Raw genomic sequence first — 19,753 nt, forward strand, 5'->3', positions numbered from 1 at the left:
GGAATTTTACAAAAGAAAGTTATAAATTACTCATACTCTGTTTTTCTTTGTTAAAAATGGGGACATGGAAGAAAGGGGATAATAAAAGAAAAATCTTCCTGCACAAAAGGAAAGGCATCAATAAATAATAAAGAAAAGAAAAAAAACTAATAAGTCATTCCAGTCTATCCTTTGACTCACCTCATTTTTTGGACTAGCTTTGATGGCACAGAACAGGGAGATGATGTAGATATGTATGTCTAGATTTCAGGAAAGCAGTTGGCAGTCTTCTGTTGTATCCTTGTCAATAAGATGAAGAGATGTGGACTTAGTGATGATACTCTTAGATGGAGATAAAATGCTTGAATGATTGGAACTTCAGAAATCCATGATCTATTTGGAAGGAATTGACTGCTGCAGGGTATCTGCCCTTGGTCTTTAGAATTTTGGTCAGTGATTTGGAAGAAATCAATCATGTTTGTTGGTGATTGTTTAGTTCATATTTTTTTAAAAAACTTTTAAAAGAAATAGTGCTGCATGTGGGAAAAGATAAGCTGTGTTCTCTTAGATAAAATGACCTCAAGTAGAACTAAATCATTATTAAAGTCCCTTTGCTGTTAATATTTTAAGAAAAAACACCAGAATTATTGAGCCTTTAAGGATAACAAAATGGATGGAACCATTGTGGTTGGGCCAAGGAGCTCAGTCTGTGAAATCTGTACTGGCTTCTACTCTTTCTTCCTATAGACATCAACCAATATATTATTAAGAGTTGTCATTGTTATAGAGCTCCAGTGCTAGTCAAGCACTTCACATGCGCTATCTTATTCGAACCTTACAAGAACCCTGTGGAACTATTGACTAGAAAGTGTGGTATAATGGATAATTTTTAGGTTCAAGTTGCATATTGGTTGTGTGATCCTGGGCATCTGAGGCAACTCTCCTAAGATTGCAAATTGCAGAGAAAGTAGCCTTCATTGGTAGAGGAAGTTTCTTCACTGGGCGTTCTCTGTACCAATGAAATCACAGCCTCGGTCTTTGTTATATAAGACATGTAGAATGGCGTTATTTCCATTTTATAGATGAGAAAACTGATACTTCCCCATTTTGTTGCTGTCGGTCAGTTGTTTCAGCCATGATTGGCTCTTCGTGACTCTATCTAGGGTTTTCTTGGCAAAGATGCTGGAGCGGTTTGCCCTTTCCTTCTCCAGATCATTTTACAGAGGAGCAAGCTGAGGCAAGGAGGTGACTTAAGTAACTTGCCCAAGATCACACAGCTAATAAGTGTGTGAGGCCAGATTTGAACTCACCAGGAGGAGTCTTCCTGTCTCCAGACCCAGTGCTTTATCCACTAAGCCACCTATCTGTCCTATTTCACCGGGTCACACAGCAGTGAATGACAGAAGCGAAATTTATAGTCAGGTGTCTTCTGACACCAAGGGTGTCATTCATTCCACTACTCCCTATTGCTTCTCATACTTGTTTAGATTTCTTATTTTACATATATTGAAATAAAAATGTTCTCATTAAAGGAAGATTGACTTTGTACATCGGGGAAAAGGATGAATTATTTATTGATTTTACAGTTGTCACTAGCATTATAAGTAGTTTATTTTTTTTCTCCTCACACCCACATACCACTTGAAAACAACCTAATAATAGCAATGATACAGGACGGTAGATAATTTTGTTTAATATAAAACTAATGAACTTGCCCTAAACTTCAAGAAACTTTTACATTTAATTTATTGTCATTTATGGGGACCTTAACTATTGACTTTCCCAATTTACATTTTTTTTTTTACAAATCCTAATGATTTCATGGATATGGTTCATCAAATGTGATGAGCAGTAAGGTTTTTAATATTATTACAACAACTTTAATTGATTCAAATATGCCTCACTTTACATTTTTTAAACTAGCATTTTTTCTATTCTTATGAGGCCTCAATCCTGAGTTAATAAACAGATTTTTTTCCTAAATGTGATTTACTGATTGTAAAATTAAATACTGATGACCTAAAGATGCTTCAGTAGAATATCCCATGCAGCCATCCACCCGGACCATCTCACTAGCCTCTCCTTACACTGCTGCAGAGCAAAATACTCCTCCACAGTCACCACTACAGATGTTGTCTTCCCTTGCTGGCATTTCAGTATCTGGAGGTGAAGGATTTTCTCTTTTTAAAATATTTGTATCCTTAGCACTTAGTACAGACTCTGGCACATAGCAGGCACTTAGCAATACTCTCAGTTACTTAATTCAATGATATAATATTAGAAACAATGACAAACTGAACAACCAAATCATAAGCCAACTGAATTATTGGTGCCAGAGATGGGAAGAGACCTTAAAGATAAAGTCCCTTATTTTATGGATGATGAACCCAGTATGAGGAAGGGACATGTTTAAGCTTCCCTTGGCTCATAAATGGAAGAGCAGGTACTGGAATGTCCTTTCAAATGTTAGTTACTAATCAAGCATATTTCCTTTGTTGAGCTATAACTAAGAAATCTGGATGAGAGGGGAAACAGACAGTGAGACTTTTCCTAGGATCAAACTCTAGCCATATTACTCTGCGCTAGTAATTTTCAGATGAGCCTTAAAATCACCTGCACGTTGGCTATAGAAGCTTTATTTTCTTTTATTCTTTCATTTCTCTCCTCTTTCCTCTTCCGTTGATATTCCTGTACATCCTTGCCTTAATGGTGTATCATAGCTAAGGCTTTAACCGTTTCTATATCTTTCCAATTATCTTGGCTATGGCAGTTAGGTATGGAACCAAAGACTTTGTTCCATTATCCTTCTTGACACCTGTCCAGCCAGAATTCAGAAAACAATGAATCATTTTGGGCAGCTTAGAGTTCTAATTTTCCCAGCTAAGAATTAAATAGTGAAGAACTTGGGAAGCAAGGAAAGAAATGCATTTGTCAATGTCACCAATCATGTCAGCTGTTGAGAATGCTCTGGAGGTTTGAGGCAGGAGGACCAGTCACACTTATTCTCTGTCTCTGTCTCTCTCTCTGTCTCTCTCTCTCTCTCTCTCTCTCTCTCTCTCTCTCTCTCTCTCTCTCTTTCTCATGCACACACGTGCGTGCACGCACGCGCACACACACACACACACGCAGATAGATAGATATAAATACAGGTATAGACACATAATGAAGTAGTGAAGTCTTTCCTTGTTTTCTACTTGGTCCCAGGAGACAGAAGAAAGAATAAGCGAAGGAAATGACATAGATGTTTTCTTTGTGATGTAAAGAGAATCCTTCCTACCAGCTTCATCCCAAAGTGGAATTGGGAAGAGGTGGCAGATTCTCTCTCAATGGGAGGATTTCAAGTAATGAGGGAAGACCGTTTGTCAAATACATAATAGAGCAGGTTTTGTTCAGGTATGGGTTGGATTAGGTGGGACAGATATGGGACTTGGCTCTCTCACAATTGTGAGATTTTATCATGGGAGCCCAGGACAGAGCCTTGGGAGGAATCTATTCTTGAGGATTTGGAGGTTGCTAAAGATAGCCAAGCAGTTCAGTGGGCAGAGGATTGGATTTGGAGTCAGAAAGCCCTGAGTTCAGATCCTGTCTTGGACACACTAACTGTGTGTTATTGGGCAAGTCACTTAACCTTTGTTAGACTCAGTTTCTTCATCTGTAAAATAGAGATGATAATAATAGCATCTACCTCCAAAGATTGTTGTGAGGTTCAAATGAAATAACTCAAATAAACAGCTTTGAAAACTTTAAAATGCTATGTCCATTCTAGGTATTAATCATGCAAACTATGCAATAATGGGAAAGGCTTCAGCACATAGCTTCTATAATGTGTGTGTCTGAAGAGGAAGAATAGGGACACTTCTAATGGAGCTGGGTATGCCCTGTGGCCATGCCATCTGACTTCTTTCTCTGAGTCTTGTTAAAGCCTTTCTTAAACCCTTGTTAAAATACACACATGATGCAGTGACTTATTTGGTCCCCATGGCCAAAGACGTGTTTAAGATTGGCCACAGAGTCAACAGGGTCCTGCCCCTTTGGTAGGCTCTAAGTGAAAGGCTCCACCCATCTTTTGAGCACATTAATTTAGTACTCCACCATCTCACCCTTGGATTTACAGCAAGAGAGAAGAAAAAGGGGATTTTTCTCCCTTTCTGCAACCTACCTTCCTTCTTGACCCACCCAGTAGCAATGCCAGTCTATATAGCTCAAGAATACTGCAGTGAGAACATGTGCTTTTCCAGGCGAGCCTGTGTTAACAAAGAGCTTGTATCCATGGATCCCTCTTCTGATTGGGTTTTTAAAATGTTTTTCTCTCTGAGTCCAGGTCAACAGGAAGTGATCCTGAGAAATAAGTGTTTCCTGTTATAAAATTGTGTATCAAGTGGTCAGGAGTTCCCGGGAAAGAGCCAGATTCCAAGAAGGTGCCTCCTGTGAGCACTGTGATTTTGAGAGATGACCCTTGGTAGTATCATCTTGAACCTGAACAGACCAAAGAGCCAGGCCTACCTGGTCAGGAAATCTGAACCATGTGAGTTATTTGGACATACAGATACAGGTCTAAGTTGAAGGCGAGATATCTGTGCAGTAGTGCCAGGAAGTATTTTTATCTTTCAGAAAACCTACAGCGATTTTGACAAAGGCTTGTTTTATATTTTAGATATTTATTAAGATGTATTTGTGAGTCTTTTATGTTTTAAGTAGTTCTTTTCTGGTAGACAAAATAAATAGCTCTCAACTCTTTGTGACCCCATTTGGGGTTTTGCTGGTAAAGATACTGGAGTGGTTTGCCATTTCCTTCTCCAGTTCATTTTACAGAAGAGGAAACTGAGGCAAACAGGGTGAGGTGACTTGCCCAGGGTCACACAGCTTAGTGTCTGAGGCCAGATTTGAACTCAGAAAGATGAGTCTTCCTAACTGCAGGCCCAGAATTCTATTCACTGCATTACTTAGCTGTTTACCTATCTTATACCTGATACTTACTTTGTACATTGAATACCTTCTTAAGGAGGGACTCTCAATACTTTTTGTGAAGACCATAGACATGAGAAATAACTAAGCTTAATTTTACTCTGAGATGAGGACACAAGAAGACAAAGACATGAGAAAAAGTCTTTGAGACTGAGATGTCCCTGGAATGAATCTAGGCTCCATCTAAGCTTCGAGCTTCAGCACCTTGTGGGAGAGAAACCGCTGGCCCACACATAATAATAGATGGTGTACCAGCCTTCATTTTGAAGGCTGAAAATTGGGCCTTTTTGAGGGAACTATAGAGAGGGGAGCAGTGGGAAGAATGATGGATTTGGAATCGGGGAACTCAGGTCCAATGCCAGTGCTGCCAATTATTACCTGTGTCAACTTAAGCAAGCTACTTAATCTCTGTGTGCCTCAGTTTCCTTTATTTGTTTTTATAAAATGAGGGAGTTGGACTTGAGCTCTGAGGACTTTTCCAATGACATATCACAGATCCTTTGGAAAAGTTTATATTTGTATTGAGTGCTTGGGAATTCCTCAGCATATGTGGCATGAGAGCCAAAATTCAGTGGTCATGCAAATGGGTTGAATCTGTGATGTGTAGCATGGAGAAGGGCTTGCTTCTTGGCACCTAAAAAGAGCCAGTCAGTGAGTAATGAGTGAGGGAAGAAATCACTGAGAGTGCCTTGGTGAGGAAGGGAGTTAGAAGGGAGCATTTGGGCATTCTGCTGAGATGGTACGTGACTGGTTATGACTACGTGGAGCATGCCTCAGCCCACTCTATGCAAATATTAGTCAGATTTTGACTTTGGCTCCCATCTGAGCTCCTGTGCTAGTCTGGTGGAAAAGAGAAGGTCTGTGAACAAAGTTTGGGACAAGATGTAGAATAGGTTTAGTTTAGATTATGTCTAAGATAATTTCTGCCTGTAAATACTATAAAGCCAGTTCCTTGCATTTTCTCTTAAATGTCTCTATTCCCTTTCATAATTTCATTAAATTGATACATTTATAAATTGACAATTTCTACTTGGCTATCGTTGCATCCAGAAGTTTTAATTTTGTTTTGTTTTACACTGAGGTTTCCATCTTGTTATAAGACATAAAAATCAATGTCAAAAGTTCTGCTTCTGACTTTGTATTTTGAAAGAAACTCAAAAGCTTTTCCGCAAATATAAACTGAGTCCTCTATGATACCGAGTATAGTGGAAAGGGGCATCTTTAAGCCTGGATCAGCTGGAAGAGATCATCCAAAGAATGACTCAGATTATTTCATTAAACTGTGAGCCTGAGCATCAAGGAAGTGAGATTTTATTTCCTTCTTGAAAATGAATAGGCTAGTTTGCCCAAGCTCCCTGAGAGAGTTCTTTTCTGGCAGTCGCATGCACCTCTGGAAAATGGAACACTTGTGGGTCACACATTCATCATCCAAAATAGATGTGTCATGAGGGATGAGAGAAGTTTTGCCAAGCTTAACACGCACTTGGAAACCAAATTCAGAATTCACTATGTTCAATTTTCAAAAAAAAAATTATTTGCTATTTTAAAGAAAAGAAACCATTAAAAATTTTGAAATTTCCATTAGTGCCATTGAAATGCCTGGATCTCATTTGATTCAAATAAAACCAGGATCAGTCTCTATTGATTGAGTGCAAAGGATTGAGGTGGGGGTTATGATGCTATTTTCTTTTGTTATTTTGTTCATCCATGCTTATTCAGTCAAAATCATTTACCTTTGGGAAAATGGAGTTTGCTCATATGGGATTGTCTTCTCACTTTTCAAAATACAATCATCTCTTAACCATTTTGCAGCACATGAAACAGGTTTCAGCTCCTTACCATAGAGGATTTTCCAAGAAAAGTGGCATGAAAGCCCCCATCAAGGATCTGATCTCAAAAGGAGGTGCCCTATCCCATTGTAAGAATGGGGTGTCAAAACAGGGCAACTCAAGGATTACAGGGGTCCTATGAAATCTTCAAAATCTCAGAGACAGTTGACTAGTGCATTGGGTAGATCTATGAAAGTGAAGTGGAGGTAGACAGGCTTATGGGGGCTGGGGAATGCTGGCCTTGGAGCCTACATAATATTCCCTTCCTGTTCCTTGTGAAAACTTGGTGTGAGATTACCTCTAGTCATGATGAGTCAGGGGGGTGTACGGTATGAGGCTGGGTTTTATAATTGGCCAGGAGGCAGAAGAACTGATGATTCAGGGATTACTGAGCCAGAACTCAGTGTGCTTACAAAAGTGTCCCATCAATCTCTTACTTCCTTCCCTTTCCAGCTATGAGGAGGCAGAACTTCTAGCTTCCTGTGAGGGCCAGGTGGGGAAACAGGCAATGCTTTGTTGGCCACCCAGACACGTAACCATAGACATCTAGCTACCTCTGTCTCTTTATGTGTTTTCCCCCTGATTTGATATGAGTAGTTATTGTGAGATTGACATTTACAGGTAAACTTGTGAATCCAAGAAATATGGAGGTCCTGTCAAAGAGAGGTCCCATTGGTGGTCAGAGGTGGATAGCTGCATGTATGTTGCAGCTATACTATAATTACAATAGCCACGGTGCCCACAGGAGCAGTACTGACCTATGGCCATTGAAGGGCTTGTATGGGGAACAGAGAGAAACAGCTAGGGCAAATGAAGCAACAGTCACACAAAGAAAGGCAGCTTTGGGGGGTGATCTCATGGCAGAGGGAAGTGCCAGGTATGACTCCCTCAGAGCCTAGGAGAGAGCTGCATCTAAGGGTGATTTATGAGGGCTCTACAAAGAGAAAAAAGGATGTCTACTGCAGGATCTGGGAGCTGCGTCTTTGCCACGCACACTATCTATGCGCAGGCATCTCTACCACTGTACATCAGGCTCCATCCTGCTCTTTCCATGCTATTCTGTGTGTTTGTGAGTTTGCTACCAACAGTTCTTGCTATGCTTTCTAAGGAAACACCTTTTGCAAAAAAAGTTAATTGAGCAGTAATTTTTGTGTTTTTGAACTAAAACCAAAATAAATGTGTTTTGAATGATGAATAGCTAAACCAATTGTGGTAAATAAATATATTGGTCTATTACTGTGCTGTAAGAATTTACCAACATACGGGGCAACTAGGTGGCATGCTGGATAGAGCACTGACCCTGGAGTCAGGAGGACCTGAGTTCAAACCTGGCCTCAGGCACATAACACTAGCTGTGTGACCCTGGGCAAGTCACTTAACCCCAATTGCTTTGCCAAAAAAAAAAGTTACAAACCTGGATGAATATAGAGATTCATGGAAAAAATGTATATGAACTGTTACAAAATTAATACGTGAACCAGGAAAAAAATATACAATGAAAAATATATGATGTAGAAGCAAAGAATAACCATCCCAAAACCATTGAAACTGGAATGCTTTGAAATGATGAATAAAAAGCTTGACCCCAAAGAAGAGGTATTAGAAGACCCTTCTTGCTCCTTGGGAGTGCAACATTGAATATAACACTAGACTTCGTATGTGTTGATTGGTTTTATTGAATTTTTTCTCTTCTTTAAAAAAATCTATTTTAAGGGATTGCTCTATGAGAAGGAGGACGTGAAAATCTAGGCAATGCAAAACAACAACAACAAAATTTATTTAAAAAATCTAAACAAAAACATAATTGAATCAACTGAATGGTTGTTCATCCTGGAGGGCCTCATGACCTACAGTGGTAGAAGCATGGTTCCTTCTGGTTATTCTTATAACCTTGAATAATGGTAGCGGTAACTTCTCTGGGGACTCAAATTGCCAGTACTCTCATGCAAGTTGTGGGGATGCTAAGATGAATGAAAGGATATGGGCAGGGGTTGCATGCAATGAGAAGTCATGGAGGGCTTGCTATGTATAAAATGGGAGAAAATATCTATGTCAGTGAGGTTACTGAGCCACTGAGATATTGACCATTGAAGACTCAAGGAACAGAGCTGTACTCAAACACATCTCTTCAAGATTCTTCATACAGTTATGTTTGTTGATGAAAGTTTAGGAACATACTTAAGAAAGTGTTCCAAGACCTATCTTTGCTTGAGCAGGGCTTCCCATGAGGAGAAGCTTCTTCCCTGTGGAATATGTCAGGTCCCAGGAGTCTTACTTCCGCGTAGTTTTACATCCACAGTTAACATTTACAAATCCTCATACAACGGGGGTTCAGACTGGTATTATGGGATTTGTAGTTTTTTCAACCCAGGAGGCGATGGGATCTATCCAGTCAATTCTGTAATGCCAGTCTGAGTCCCGGTTATATTTTAAAATAATAGATAAAAGAACATGATGAGCATAAAGTTAATAAGAGGTGAATATCACGTAATGAACAGAATACATGTTGTCCAAGTAGAAGTAATAAGCACCTAGCTGCTTTGGTGGACAGAATGCTAGACTTGGAATCAGGGCGATCTCTATTCTAATCTATGATCCTGTTTCCTTGGGAAACAATTCTGCTTTTAAAAGCCCGACCTCCACTCGATGCCTGTGGACTTTCTTCTCTTTGCTCTGAAGAGGTCGTAAGCCAGGGAGTAAATGATAGTGGGATGAGACAAGTCTCATAATGTTTCTATTTCTTAGGAAAGCCTATTATCATTCAACCTTATTTTTCCTTCTGCTTTAGGTACTGAAACAAGTATATACATCATAGGCATTTATCCCACTAGAGAAATGCTCAAAAAACAGATGGGCAAGGTCAATCCATGGGCCATCCAACTAGTAACCAGATGGTATATCATTGGGAGATTCTCAAAATAGTAATAATTCACGTTTCAATCAACCTTTGAAATTTACAAAATACATCCTTCAAAATAACTTTCAGAACTAGGAGGGGGCAAATAACATAATCCTCATTGCCTAGATGAAATCTCTGCCGCTATAATGTCTCTGAGAGGCTGACTGAACTAAAGGCTATGATCCACAAAGACCTGGGTTCAAGTATTACCTCCAACACAAATTGGCTATGTGACCCTGGGAAAGTCATTTAACCTCCAAGTGATCCACACAAATCTCTTAGATGATAATTTGCAGATAGTTTGCAAATCTTTAGCGGTAAAGGTGATTTCCATACTGGGAGTCCCCTACTCTGATGAGTTCCCAGGTCTGCGTTGTCCCTCATTCTTGTTCCCCCAAAACAACCACAACAGCAATAATGACAACAAAATCCTCAGATCTTTGTTCTTCTTGCTATGCATCAGGGAACTGACAGATTCATGTACGTGGAGCTTCATCGCCCTAGACTTGGCCTATATACAATCCAGCTGAAATAATCACCTCTGTGCTTTTTCACTTGTTTCTAGCCTCTCCATATAATATTCCTAACCATGTTATACTCTTCTCTAAAAACTTCTGTGACTTTCTGGAATGCTTCTCTCCCATGCCACTGGGATAAGATATTGACTTCATTTCCTTCTGACAAAAGCCCTTCATAATCTTCTTCTTCTTCTTCTTCTTCTTCTTCTTCTTCTTCTTCTTCTTCTTCTTCTCTTCTTCTTCTTCTTCTTCCTCTTCTTCTTCTTCTTCTTCTTCCTCTTCTTTCTTCTTCTTCTTCTTCTTCCTCTTCTTCTTCTTCTTCTTCTCTTCTTCTTCTTCTTCTTCTTCTTCTTCTTCCTCTTCTTCTTCTTCCTCTTCTTCTTCTTCTTCTTCTTCTTCTTCTTCTCTTCTTCTTCTTCTTCTTCTTCTTCTTCTTCTTCTTCTTCTTCCCTAGGCAATGGGGTTAAGTGACTTGCCCAGGGTCACACAGGTAGTAATTGCTATGTGTCTGAGACTGGATTTGAATGCAGGTCCTCCCGAATCCAGGGCTGGTGCTTTATCCACTTCACCACCTAGCTGCCCCCATAATGTGCTTCCAAGCTACATTTCCAGAAAGGGTGCATTAGATAATAAGCCTGGAAAGATATAGCCAGATCATGAAGAAGGCTTAATTAAGAAAGTTAAATACCAAAGAGAGAGATCTATTTTCACTCCTAGAGTCATGAGGGAGGTACAGGATTTCTTAAGCAGAGTAGAGGAATGGGCAATCCTCTGCTTCAGGAACATAACTTTGCCAGCTGTGCAATGGGTGGATTGAAAATGGGAAAAGCTGAATGCAGGGAGACTACTCTAATTGACCAGATAAAACATGCTATGGGCCTCAAGTAGAGTAGTGGCCACACAAATTGATACTGATAAAGGGATGAGGGGAATTTGAAAGATAAGAAAGAAAGATAAGACAGTGGGTGTAGAATTAATAAAATTAAACAACTAATTGGATGTGGGAAAGGTGAAGAAAACTAAAGAATCGATGATATATCTGAGATTTCAAAATGAGGGACTAGAAGGATGATGTCTTCAACAGAAATAGTTAGGAAAAGTGGTGAATTTGGGGCAAAAGATTATGAGTTCTCTTTTAGATATGCGAAGCTTGACATCTACTTGGAGATGTCTGCCTGGCAGTTGGAGATGTAGGACTCAGGAGAGAGAGACAGAGAGACAGAGACAGAGACACACAGGGGGGGAGAGAGAGAGAGAGAGAGAGAGAGAGAGAGAGAGAGAGAGAGAGAGAGAGAGAGAGAGAGAGAGAGAGAGAGAGAGAGAGATATTGATTTAGGAGTTACCTGCATAGAAAAGAGCATTAAACCCTTGGGAGGAGATGAGATTACTGAAATAGAAGGTATATAGAAAGAAGAGACTCCTCGGATTCCCTTGTAATCTAGTGGTCATAGATAGATGATGGTAAAGGAGACTGAGAAGGAGCAGGAGAACCAAGAAAGAAGAGTGTTATGAAAACCCAGACAGGACAGAGTATGCAGGAAGAAACAATGGTCAGCAACTGCAAAAGCTGCAGAAAGGTTACCATATATACGCACATACACACTAACTACAAAAGTTCATTGAGTCTGGTAATTGAGAGATGATTCAAAATACAGAATGGACTCTACCAAATATTCAACTTGGGGGTGGGGAGGGGGAGGAAAGCAGAACTATAAACCAAGCTCACTAAAAATATATCAATGCAAAAAAATAAAATAAAATAAAATAAAATGAGACTACAGCAATACATATAGAAAACAATTCACATTGACTAAAATGGATTCATATCAAGGATGCATAGATGTTACAATGTTAGAAAAATTATTAGAATTAATAACACAAATAAAGATGAAAATGGCATGATTATTTGTGTACATATGTATATATGTGTGTATGTGTGTGTGTGTGTGTATATATATATGTATACATATATATATATATATATACACATATATATATATATATATACACATATATATATATATATATATATGAAATCTCTATAACAGAATATGTGGCATTTATTTTATAAGCTCCAAAATGCATAAAACAGGATAGCTCAAGAATTACAGGGGTTCCTATGAAATCTTTAAAATCTTAGACACAGTTGACCAATGCATTGGGTAGATCTATGAAAGTAAAGTGGGGGTAGACAGGCTTATGAGGGCTGGGGAGTGCTGTCCTTGGAGCATGCACAATATTCCCTTCCTGTTCCTTGTGAAAACTTGGTGTGAGATTACCTCTAGTCATGATGAGTCAGGGAAAGCACACAGCATAAGAATGAAAGGTCCTTATTTATTATGATCAAGGCATATAACTAATATCAAGAGCTAACATTGCTTGCAATGGAGAAACACTAGAAATTTTCACAGTACCATTGGGAATAAAAGAAAGATTCCTTCTTCTCTCCATTATTATTTGACATAGTTCTAGAAATATTTGCTATAACAGAAACACAGGAGAGTAAAGCCAAAGGTACAAATGTCAGCAGAGAGGCTATAAAATGATCTCTATTTGCAGATGAGTTGATGGCATATTTAGAAAATGCTAGCAAATTATCTAAGAAAATAATTTAAATGCTTACTAGCTATGTCAAGCTTTCAAGATAGAACATAAATCCATAAAAATTATCAGTATATTTCATACTATATTAACAAAGACCCGGCAGAAAATATTACAAAATAAATTCCATTTAAAATAACTACAAATTGTGTAACAGATTAGTGTTAAAAATCCTTATAAGATTTATAATGATATAATCACAAAATACTTTCATAGTAATTAAACAACACAAAATTAGCAAGCTAGTTTGAGCCATAAAAAATGGAAATACTCCCTAAATTAATTTATAAATTTAGTGTATTTCAATCAAATTGCTTGGGGATTTTTTTTTTGGACCTAGACAAAATAGTGTTAAAATTCATTAGAAAAATATAAAATCTAGAATCTCAAAGAGTAATAGCATTGCCAGATTTAAAATTATTTTATAAAGTAGGAGTCATAAAATTATATGGTACTGATTAATAAAAACAGGATAGAAAGTTGGAAGAATAGAGTATATAAGCAGGAAACAGAAGCAATTGTACGTAGTAGCATAATGTTCTGTGAACTTGAGGAAGGACCCCAAACTGGAAAGTAGTCTAGCAGAAATTAGGGTTAGACCAACATCTCCCACTAGCTAGTGCAGCAAGTGAAAGGCTGGGTCTGGGGTTAGGAAGACCTGAGTTCAAACTTGACCTCAGACACTTGCTAGCTAGTTGACCCTGGGCAAGTTGCTTAATTTCTACTTGCCTCAGTTTCCTCATCTGTAAAATAGAGGTAGTAATAGCAATGTCATTGTGCAGATAAAACAAGAGAGCAGTGAAATAGGGAAAACATCTTTAAAACAATTTTTTTTTTTTTGGTGAGGCAATTGGGGTAAAGTGACTTACCTAGGGTCACACAGCTAGTAAGTATCAAGTATGTGGTCTGAGACCAGATTCAAACTCAAGTCCTCCTGACTCCAGGACCAGTGCTCTATCTAGCTTCCATCTAGCTGCCCCTAGAACAAATTTTTTGATAAACATCTAATACCCAAGACATGTAGGAAATTGATGCAAATGTATAAGAACAAGAATCATTTGCAATAGATAAATGGTTAAAGGACATGAACAGGACGTTTTCAAAAGAATAAAAGCAGGCTATCTATAATATATGATAAAAAGGTTCCAAATCACTAAAAATAAGAGAAAGGTAAAATAAAACATATCAGATTGGCAAATAAGACAAAAATGAAAAATTACAATTGTTAGTGGACCTATAATTAGAGAACAAGTCCACTAATTCATCATGGTGGAGCTATGAAGTAGCACAGTCATCCTGGAGAACAATTTGAAACTATCTTCAAAAAAGCACTCAGCTAGGACCCAACCATTCAGTTCTAGGTTTATATCCCAGAGGAGGGAAAAACCCTACGTGTTCAAAAATATTTATAGTCACACATTTCACTGTAGCAAAGAACTGGAAAACAAAATAGTTGCATGTTAGTTGAGGAGTGGCGAAACAAATATAGTGTATCAATCAATTGATAAGTATATATTAAGCCCTACTATGTGCTTAGGCACAAAAGTTACAAACATGAAGATTGAAATGATTCCTATTCCCTATAAGCTTACATTTAATAGGGGAGACAAGTACATAAAAATGTATACAACATAAACATAGAGTTTACAAATAAACATATACACAAAGTAGTTAACTGTATGTTAATTTATGAGGGATGGTGCTAGCAGCTGGGAGTGGGGTTGATCCAGAAAGGCTTTGTGCAAAAGATAGTACGGGATGGGCATATTGAAAGAAGAGAGGGATGCTGGGAAGCAGGGGTGAGGAAGGAGAAATCCAGGCATGGGGGATGTGCCTGCAAAGAAATAGGAGATAGAGTTTCTTGTTTAAGGAACAGAAGAAAGACCAGCTTGGTTAGATGGCAGAATGAGGAAGGGGAAGAAATGTACAATAAGGTTGGAAAGATGGGTTTGGGCAAGTTTGTGAAAAGCTTTAAAAGCTAAGAAGAGGAGTTTGTATTTCATCTTAGCAGCGGTAGGAAATCACTGCAGTTGATTGATTAGGGAAGTCACATGGTCAGATCGATGCCTAAGAAAAATCATTTTTGGCATCAGTGTATAGAATGGATTGAAGACTTGAGAAAGAGGAACCAATTAGGAGACCATTGTAATAAATAGATGAAAGGTGATGAGGGCATGAACTAAGGTGCACGTGAGCAGACACACAAGAGATGTCCAGAAGATGGAAATGGCAACGCTTGACAACTGATTTGATAAGTGGGTTGAGTGAAAGTGATGAGTCCAGTGGTAATGCTGAGATGATGGATCTGCATCACTGCAAAGATGGTGGTGCCTGTGACAGAAACAGAAATGTCTGAAAGATGGAAGGGTTTGAAGAAGATCAGTTCAGTTTTAAAAGTGTTGAGTTTTTAAAGTCCCTGGGACATCCAGTTTAAAATGTCTAGTTTGCAATTCATGATCCAGTACTGATGATGGTAAAGAGAGCTGGGCTGGATGGGAATCACCTGCATGACAATGAGAAATGAACCTACTGAAGCTGGTGAGACTACCAAAAAGGAAAATAAAGGGTGAAGAGACGGGACCCAAAATAGAACCTTGGGGGAATACCTACAGTTCGGGGGACATAATGTGAAAGATAAGTCAATAAAAATCACCAACCATAAATAAATCAACAAAAGACATTGCAAAGGAGAAATCAGACAAATGGGAGATGAACCAGAAGACAAAACCCAGAGAGGATCATATATCCAGGAGGAGAGAGATGGTAGTGAACAATGCCAAGTGAAAAAGAGAAGTGGAGAATAATTAAGAGAGAGAAAAGACCATCAATGTATGAATGTAATGAAATATTATAATACTAAAAGATGACAAATGGGCCAAAAACCTGAGAAAGCTAATATGAAATGAAGCAGAATGAAATGAGCAGAATCAGGAGAGAAAAATCACATAATTCCTACATTTCAAAGGAACCCAATTATGATCTATAATCAACACAATGACTAATCATGCTTCCCACCTCTTGGCAGAGAGTGATAGAATAGAGGTGCAGAAATGAGACATGATTTTCTGATGTGAGCAATGTGTGAATTTGTTTTGTATTAATATACTTACTATTACAAGGGAGGGTGTTTCCTTGGTAGGGGTGTTGGGAGGAGAATGGCATTTATACAAATAAGGTGGGAGAGGTAACAAGTATTTTACGTCCCCACTGGGTGCCTGGCACTTTACAAATTGATTGATCCTCACAACAACCCTGGCTGGTAGGTGTTGTTATCATTTCCATTTTAGAGTTGGGAAAACTGAGGCAAGCAGAAGTTAAGTGACTTGCCCTGGGTCACACAGCTAGGAAGTGTCTGAGGCCAAATTTCCACTCAGGCCTTCCTGACCCATTGGATTGTAAGCTCCTTTCCTTAAGAGAAGGAAGTGTCTTTTGCCTCTTTTTGTGTCCTTAGTGCTTAGCACAGTGCCTGGAGCATAGCAGGTACTTAATAAATGTCTATTGAAGGGATGGATGGATGGATGGATGGATGGATGGATGGATGGACGGATGGATGGATGGATGGACGGATGGATGACTCCAGACTCAGAGCTCTAACCATTGATCCATCTAACTGCCTAGGGACAGTGATAATTTTGCTAACAAAGCAACAAAGATGTAAAATAGTACCAATGACATGAAAAATTAATAGAAGACAGAAGAGGTTTTTGGTTTTATCTTGGTTTTGTTCAGTTTGTTCTTGGCTGTTGTCCCATCCTCTCTTGAGTGTCCATTAGATATGGTGTCTCATCAGACTTTGGATCACATCCCTTCCTCCTATCATATTTGCTAACAGAGCTTTGCATTCTCTTTGAGGATTCCCTACTTATCTTTCCTTCTGGTTTTAGATTCTTCTCTATTGATTTATCTGCTTATGCTCTGGGCTTCTATTGAGGCCTTTTCTCTATAAATCTTTAATATTGAAGCCTTTTATAAAAATTCTCCAATTCCTCCCTTTGCTGGTAGTTATATTTCTGAGGATGTGCTGCAAAACTTCTTTAGCCTCCTAATATTGGGTGATACAGGGCTCATTAACCTAGCTTTGGGCAGCTGGGTGGCACAGTGGATAAAATTCAATGAATGAGTCCAAATCCAGCTTCAGACACTTACTAGCATTGTGACCCTGGGCAAGTCACTTCACCCTATTTGCTTCAGTTTTCTCATCTATGAAATGAGCTGGAGAAGGAAATGGCAAACCACTCCAGTATCTTTGCCAAGAAAACCCACAAATGGGGTCATGAACAGTTGGACATGACTGAAATGACTCAACAAAAAAAACCCCAAGTTAATACTCTAAAACCTCTCAGGGAAGATAGGATTTGCTCCAGCTAGGTTTTTGTCCTTTTCCTTTCAGACCCAGGGCAGCTGCCCACACTGGCACACCACCCTGATTCCTACCTCTGATATCCTTCCCTTTATGGCTAAGATGATTCAGCTTTTTTGTGGTTTTGGGTGAGGCTAGGAGTGGGGGTTAGGGGGAAGGCAGTTTCCAGGTAAAGTGTCTTCAGCCATGTGACTACCTAACCTAGGGGCAGGCCTCAGTAAAAGGCAACTGTTTTCATCTCCTCTGCTATCCTGTCCCCCACACATTTCCCCCCCTATTTCAACTATACATGACTGGGCAGAGTCTGCCACTCCTTGACAAGTGGGGAAAGGTCACGGGTTCCCAAAGAGTTTCTACTCTACACCAGGGAGTTCCAGGATAGGACCCTGCACAAATTTCTGAATTAGCTTGTGCTCCTGACAAGGAAGATTGAATGATTGGTTGATTTTGGGAGGGTAGAGAAATGAGTACCGAGTGACCACTTTTAGGATTAATCTCTGGTGTTAATTCCTAATGACTTTACCTTGTGTGTGTGTATACATAAATGTGTGCATGTACATGCATGTGGATATGTATTCATACATGTCTTTGCATGTATGTATATATACACACACATATCTATGTGCTTATATACACATGTGTACAAGTGTGTACACACACATACAATTATTTGAATTTAGCTAGAATTACTCTACATGTGGTACAAATTCCTCTTTTTTTTTTCTTTTTTCTTTTGGAGGGTTGGAGAGTTCAATTGGTTTGGAGAAAGTGACTAATACACCATCTTGCAGGTCATATGGCTATATTGATAAATTTAACTACAAAAATGGTTTGATGTAGGAAATAATTTTAAATTTTTATTTAACTTGTGATTTTGATGATTGTAATGATTTAAAATAATTAAAAATACCAACATAAGATAAATTCCCTATGGGAGAATGTATTCATTCATTCAACAAGGAGTTAACTAGGAAGCATCCACTGTGTGTCGGTTTCTATGCTAGGTACAAGAGACTCAAAGTGACTCAAATTGCCCCTGCCCCCAAAGAGCTTTTGCTCTGTTGGGATGTGACGACTAGTCTGTGACGTGCATCAACATATGTATGGAGAACTGGCGTGCATCAAGACATGTGTGGAGAACTCTGGACTTTGAATAGGGACAGAAAATTGAAATTTTAACTCTGAGTCATCGTGTGGTCATGGGCAAATCACTTCACACTTCTTCATCTTTAAAATGGTAATGATACAAAGAGATCCACAAAAATTAAAAAGTCCATTTTTTGTGGGGGCAAAGAACTAGAAACTAATGGTGAGGGGCCTTCAATTGGAATGGCTGAACAAATTATTTTATATTAACACAATGGAATACTGTTTTACCCCAGGAAAAGATGAAGAAGAAAGTTACTAAGAAACCTAGAAAGCCTGGAAGGAATTGATGCAAAAGGAAGTTAAGAACCAGAGAAACAATTTATACTCTAATAACACTGTCAAAATGTGGAATATCTTTGAAATCAATGTACCGAGGAGCATTGCGTGATTCTGGAGCACTGCTGATGAAGAATGCTGCCCATCCCCTAGCAGACGAGGGACTAAGTCCCCATTTGGGGACCTGACTAACATAGTAATTTGTTTTTGTTTGACTAAGCATATTTATGACAAGTTTTTCCTTTTCTTTTCATTAGAGAAAAGTGCAGGTAGGAAGAGATACTTGTTACCTGAGATAAAAAACAAATAAGGTATTAATAACCTGCCTATCTTTCCACAGACTCTCCAGCTTGGACGATTTCAATCTTTTGTCTATCTTTCCTACTTTTCTGGGTGTGAAATGAAACCTCAGAATGGTTTTGATTTGTATTTCTCTTATTAATGATCTTAGTCTTCCTTAAAAATAGAACATAAACTGGTAGCAGGCACAGCAGCAGGACAGTTTCATGGCCAAGATGTATGACTTCACTAAGGATCAGATGGTGGAGTCTGAGGGGGCTTTCAAGCTGTTGACTGGACAGGGGATGGGAAGATCGTAGACAGCCAGAAGGAAGAAGTGTGTGAGCCCTGGGCCAGAACCCTATCAATTCTAAGGTGGTGCTCAAGGTCTCAGGGAATTCCAAGAGTGATGAGATGAAGGTGAAGGTGCTAGACTTTGAACTCTTTCTGCCAATGCTGCAGACCATAGCAAAGAACAAGGATCAGGGCACATACAAAAACTATGTCAAAGCACTTTAGTTGTTTGATAAGAAATGGAAGGGCATAGTTATGGGGGCTGAAATGAAATACATCCTTATCATCCTGGGTGAGATGACAGAGGAACAGTGGAGGTGCTGATGTCAGAGCATGAGGACAGCAATGGTTATATCAGCTCCGAAGAGCTAGTGCGGACGTTGCTGAATGGCTGAGAACAACTCCCCTTTACACAAAGAACCCCCTAACTTTCTCAGGGGAAAATCACCCTTTTGCCCCTGATACAACTAGCTATATTTTCAGGGCTACCAACCCCCGCCATATGCCCTCTTTAGACTATTTACTCTTTGTTTCCACCGAATAAACTTGCTATTTGCTCCCAAGAAATGGTAACAATAATTCTAATGGTATCTACCTCTGTAAA

The 19,753-nt window shown here is 39.0% G+C and overlaps 1 pseudogene; it reads left to right on the top strand.

Annotated features, from left to right (window-relative positions):
* Window positions 1-19,091: 19,091 nt before the first annotated feature.
* On the top strand, window positions 19,092-19,544 carry LOC110222961 (myosin light polypeptide 6 pseudogene; annotated as a pseudogene).
* The last annotated feature ends 209 nt before the right edge of the window (window positions 19,545-19,753 follow it).

Source organism: Phascolarctos cinereus, unplaced genomic scaffold (genome assembly GCF_003287225.1).
Source record: "Phascolarctos cinereus isolate Bilbo 61053 unplaced genomic scaffold, phaCin_HiC Scaffold_9;HRSCAF=440, whole genome shotgun sequence".
NCBI lineage: Eukaryota > Metazoa > Chordata > Mammalia > Diprotodontia > Phascolarctidae > Phascolarctos > Phascolarctos cinereus.